Below are 6,000 nucleotides of genomic sequence, written 5' to 3'. Positions count from 1 at the left end.
TGTTGTTGATGTGTGATGTTGATGTTATTTGGGGTGGATTTGGGGCAGAAAGGGGGCTTTGGGGGCAGAAAGGGGGCTTTGGGGGCAGAAGAGTGGTTCAGGTGGTAGTGCCCCAATGGGTGCCTGCTTCCACCTAGATTCCAAAGGAATTGGGGAAAGGGCTGATTTTTAAAGAATTTCTGAAGTTGACATGTCTTTGGGGCAGATTCGGGGCAGAAAGGGGGCCTGAGTGGCAAAACAGTGGGTTGGGTAGCAGTGCCCCAAGGGGTGCCTGCCACAACCCATATTCCAAAGGAATAAGGCAAAGGGCTGATTTCTTAGGAATTGTTGAAGTTTAAGCTTCTTTAAGGTTTCCCCCGCTAGGGAATAATGGAGGTTTCAGCAGACCCATAGTGGGCACTGAGGTGGCCAGGAGCGAGTGGTGGTGTAGTGCACATAGGGTGCCAACCACCCCCATGGGTTGCTAACCCATGGGGTACTGGGTTCTGTTGTTTCTGAGGTGTTCTGAGTGCAGATTTTCTGGTAGCATATGAGATTTTCAATGACAAACCATGAATCCACTCTCATATGCTACCAGAGAATCTGAATCTACACTCAAAACATCTCAGAAACAACAGAACCCAGTACCCCATGGGTTAGCAACCCATGGGGGTGGTTGGCACCCTATGTGCTCTACATAGATGTTTTGCTCAAACAAAATCATCCAGATTCACTTTGAATAATAGTTTAAATGAAATTTGATTGCTGCTAAATATGTCTACTCGTAACTTTACGATTGCACTTTATTAATAATTTTCCATATATATACATAATATCTATCATTATCTTATTATGAGACTATAATCAGTTCTGTCTGCAGACTTGGAAATATTGATATTGTGATATTTTGGATATCAATCCCAAACAGTAAATTTGTTTAAACTGATTCCTAGCCCAGGATCCAAAAAACTGCACAACTCTTTCCATATATTAAAGGAAGACTTGTATTTCCGGAACACCAGCCACCCTGCCAATGCCACTGCTGTAGGGCAAACTATTTTTGGTAAAAGCTGTCTGTGATGTTGCATGACGTTTTGCTGTTTGAAAGAAAACCCCTCAAAAATCCCACTGAGCACTCGCTGGCCCTTGCTCACCTAAACAAAGTGCCAATTCCCCATATAAAGGAGAATATCCATATTCCATAAGGGTTTTTATCCTAAATGTCACATTCCATATAATCAATTCAATAAGTGCACTCTATTTCAGCCTTTACAAGGCTTACATACCCGTACCAAGCCTTTTTTCCTGAAGGAAGTTATATTCAAATCTATATGTATGAAGGAAAATAACCTGGCACCTGTTGGACAATGGATAATCAATACAAGGATAATTATCCTTGTAAATTAGGTGTCTGAAAAAGCATTGCTTTTAAACATTCATCTAGTGGAGCTCTTAACTGAATTAGGCATAAATGCAGGGGATATTTTATAGTGAAATGGTTTCAGAATACACCTAGAAAGCATTGTAATATGTTTCTGGCAAGAATCGTGCTTCACAAGTACATAGCACACACTGAGCGATGATAAATGTTGAGAGTTCATGGCACAAAAGGATTTTCAACAATGGCTTCAAGTTTTATTTCTGTGTCTTAAGCTTTTCATTTTTATCATAAATCCTTCTTTAAAACAGAGATCTGAAATGCACTACAATAACAAAACAATGCTGGGTTATGTTCTTTGGATGGAAGAATTGACGTTGCATCTTAATTTCTTAGAACATTATACCTTTGAGATTATATTTTTAAAAATCAGGTACAAATTCATACAATTTTTTTTAAAAAAACACCCAAAGCAATCCTGTCATCACTGTGGCTGTGGGACCGCGGGGAGGGGGAGTAATGTATGAGCCAGAATGACCAGTGTCCAGTCCTCCAGGGAGGACTTCCTATGCAATCTCTCCTTTTCCCTTTAAGAACTTCATCTGAACAAGACTGCCAGGGATTCAGATGTTTGGAATAGATATGCTTCATCAAATGTTCCTAAGGAGCTGGCTCATATTTTTCAAATGTATGAATCAGGACACAGACATGGGAAATATACTTGCAACTGGTTAATGGACTTATTTCTAAGACATAAGGAAATCTGCAACGTAAATATAAGGGGATGTGTGAAAAAAATGGAACTCCCACCACCATTTTGTAATTGGTGTTTCCTGACATAGCACACAAAAGTGCAAGTTGTGGAAGTTGTGCAAGTCACAAAAATTTGTGCAAATTGCATCACACAAGAGTTATCCCATTATGTCCAATGGGATTACTCTTGTGTAGTGCAATTTCTTACAAATCTGACATTTACACAACATATACAACTTGTGCAAATTGTGCAAACACAGTGTTACTAGACTGATTACTACTGTTCAGTATGTCAGCTTTTATATTCATCATTGCAAAGTGTTATAAAATGGTTGCTTCTGAAGAAAAAAATATGTGTTGCTCAGTTCTTTCTGAAGTTTTCATCCTCCACAAGATTCAAATGGTCATTTACCTTAAGAGATTCAAAAGGTCAACCCAGGGAACAAAAACTTAAGATACTGGTTAGATAGACACTTAAGTTACTGCCATTTTTTTGGTCAGAATCCTAGAAGGAAAGTAAGAATAAGACTATGTAGGATGAGACAGAGGAAAAAGAAAGTAAGAGTCAGCAAACAGAGAGATCTGAACCTGGTTAAATGTAGTATAACCACAATAGTTTTGCCCAGGATTACCTGGGAAATCTGATTTCTCACAACCCAGCTTCATGGCACTTAGAAATCCTGGTTAGCTCTCTAATTAGCATTGCCATTATTGTTTGTGAAAATGCAGCCACAATTGCTATTTTTATACTGTTGCTGGTGTTTATCTTATGTTTCTTTTTGAGATTATGAGCCCTTTGGGGACAGGGAGCCATTTTAATTTATTTATTTATTTATTTATTTATTTATTTATTTATATCTATGTAAACCTCTTTGGGAACCTTTTGTTGAAAAGCGGTATATAAATATTTGTCACCATAGTAGTCATAATACTGCTACTGCTCTTATGGTGTACTACAAAATATGATTTACGATTTCCTCTCTTTTATGAACCTGTTAATTGATTTTTACATAGTCTTTAATGCAAATGTAAATGAGATATTTACTTACTGCATTTTCTGAAACTGTTACCCCATGTCTAATTGCCATCCCATGCTACTCAGTGGCTGACAAACTTAATTACTCATGAGTAGTTCCATTGAGATTAATGGGACAAGTAAATCCCATGAGTCATTTAATCTGGTGGACAACCGGTACATTTACATTGGCAGAGTCCAGATGTTCTCAGGGACTGAGGTGATAGAAGGCTGTTCTGAGGAAGCAGTGAGGGTAAGGGAAGAAATACTTTCATTTGGTGAGAGGAGTGGGAAAAAAAGGAGACTTGGAACATTGTTTTATTCTCTTTCATCTTCCTCCACTTATGGTGTAGGTTACCTACATTAGGGATCTCCAAAAACAATTTTAAAAACACATTAAAAACTTTCTCTTTGCCCAGATATTTCATGATTAGTCTCAGTCTGTTCTTATCTATTTATGCCACAAAGTTCTTTATTCCTTCAGTCCTTACTGCCCCTTAATTGTTTAACTGAGTTTTCACCTTCATTTTTATGACTACTACACAAATGAATCTCTTATGCTTCTTGGCCAGACAATAATACATGAAGGATAAGGACCCGTAAGTTAAATGAGATGCTGTCATAAGACATTATTTCCCCAGAAATTATAGTCCTACACTATTCTCAATGTGTGAATGTATGTTAAAAGTATAATTAATCTTGCCATTACCATTTAATACCTTTTTAAAAGTTCCCAGTTGATACCTATCAAAATATAAGTTCGCAAAAGTCTGAAAATGACATTCTTACAATCTAAGTATCTCATTCTTCTAATTTACTGTAGTGGATGTATTCATTTTGCCCAATTAGTACTCCTGGGATAATAATTTCAGGACATAACTAGTGAGAAATTATCATTGAAGCACTAAACTGATTTGTGTTAATTATGATGGCTGCAGAATTAATGCATTCAGTGAGAACGTTTTACTTATAGAGTGTGATTATATTATGCAGTACCAATGTATGAACCATAGAATGGCTTAAGTTAGAGAACTGCTGAAATAATTGCATACTGTAGATGTACATTTCGTACTCAGTGCTGAATTTTTTTGTGAGGCACAGGAAGGGATAGCCAATACAGGTGTGTAATCTGAGAAAAAGTCAAGGACATGAGGACTGTACATTCACCTGCCATATGTAACTATTGGAGTGGGAGTGAGGAGACAGGGTGAAGATGCCTGTATTCGCGGTATGCATGGAGCCGGCTGGTCTGGTTTGGTTCGATAACAAACAGGACCCAAACCAGATCAGGACAGTTTAGTCTAACACCTCCTCAGAACCACCACCACCACCCCCGGCCCAGTCCAGGAGGGTACACAAGGGGTTTTTTTTTAGTTTTTTTAATTTTTTTTTTGACACTTACTGTTGTCTGAGGTAGTGGTAGGGTCCATGGAGGTTTTAACACGTTCAGTGTTAAACCTGTTTGCACATTCCTAGCCTGTATAGAGGGAAAGTAATTGGCTGATGTAGGCCACTAGAGAATTGAGTCCAGGGTGTTTCTCCATTCATTGGACAAATAATTTTTCATTCATTGGACTGAATGTCAAGTTTTTTTAGCATGTTTACAGTATGGCAACAGCTTTGAAATGTTGTTTACAAGTATCGTGTGCCTGTAAGAAAGAAACAAGTCAGCTCTGTTTGCAATTCCTACCATGAAACATGATTTCAACTAGATTTCTTTTGGTTTGGGATCAACGGCCACCAAAAAAGAGGGTGAAAGAAAGAATATATGTGATACAACTTGACCAATACCCCCAAATGGTGTTGCTCAAAACATCTGTCGTATAGTAGACAATATATGAACAATTTGTATGCACTGAAAGTTGGCAATGCCAATATGAGGACAAAGAGCAGTTTTATGCCCCTTCCTTCTAAGCAAGAGTGTACGGCTTGTTAATACAGTATACTACTTGTCCTAGACTGCTGTATTATTTAATGAGTTCTTAATCAGCTAGGTGCTTCACAACTATTTTAAAAGAACAGAATAGTCCATAGTTGAACTGCATTGGGTAAGAGAATATGATGGGAAAAGAGAAAGATGGAGAACATGTAACATAAGGTTTAGGCAAAGAGATGGATTTTGAAGCAATCAATGTGAAACATTTTGAATGTTTCCAGCAAAGAAACATTAGGACTCTGCCAAGGCAGCAACAGGAACACCACTTGTAATAGGAACACAGCAGAACACCACCACTGTGCTAACATTGCAGATGGTACTTGCAGTATATATTGGGTAATAAAATTCACTGCTTGCATCAAGCTGGAGGATTGAAGCATCATGATACTTCAGTTTTCAGTGGGGTTCAGTGAGATTCTTAATAGAAAAGACACTGAAGCAGCAGTTCCTCCTCTTCTACTGAAGAACAGTTTTGTGGTGTTATGGAATATAAACAATGCTACACTTGAACACATCTGAATGGCTAGACCTAGCTACCATTTATTCAAAGCTGCCCCTCTGAATAGAACACAGAAATTCTAGAAGAGTAAATGCAATAATTAGTCATGTTTCATCAGAAATATTTGTTTGGATTTATTAAAAAATGGGGGCGGGGGGGGGAGTTCCAAGCAAAATTTTCTCTGTCTTTCGCCTGAAGTTGAACATGGGTCAGTTGCAGTGTCCCCTCTAAGGCGTGCACATGTGCACACGCTCACAATTTTTTTGATGTCCGCTCAGTTAATTTTAAATCCCACTCAGGTTGAATCTGGAAGGCCCCATTCTGAATGCATGTGCGCGCACACTGCCTTGATACTGCCACTCAGAAGAAAACTCATTCCGGACACAGATAATTTTTTTTTAGAGACAGCACTGGTCACTTGGTCCTAAGAGATACGTGAG

This window comes from Hemicordylus capensis, chromosome 5 (assembly GCF_027244095.1).
Source record: "Hemicordylus capensis ecotype Gifberg chromosome 5, rHemCap1.1.pri, whole genome shotgun sequence".
NCBI lineage: Eukaryota > Metazoa > Chordata > Lepidosauria > Squamata > Cordylidae > Hemicordylus > Hemicordylus capensis.
This window is presented reverse-complemented; position numbering follows the sequence as displayed.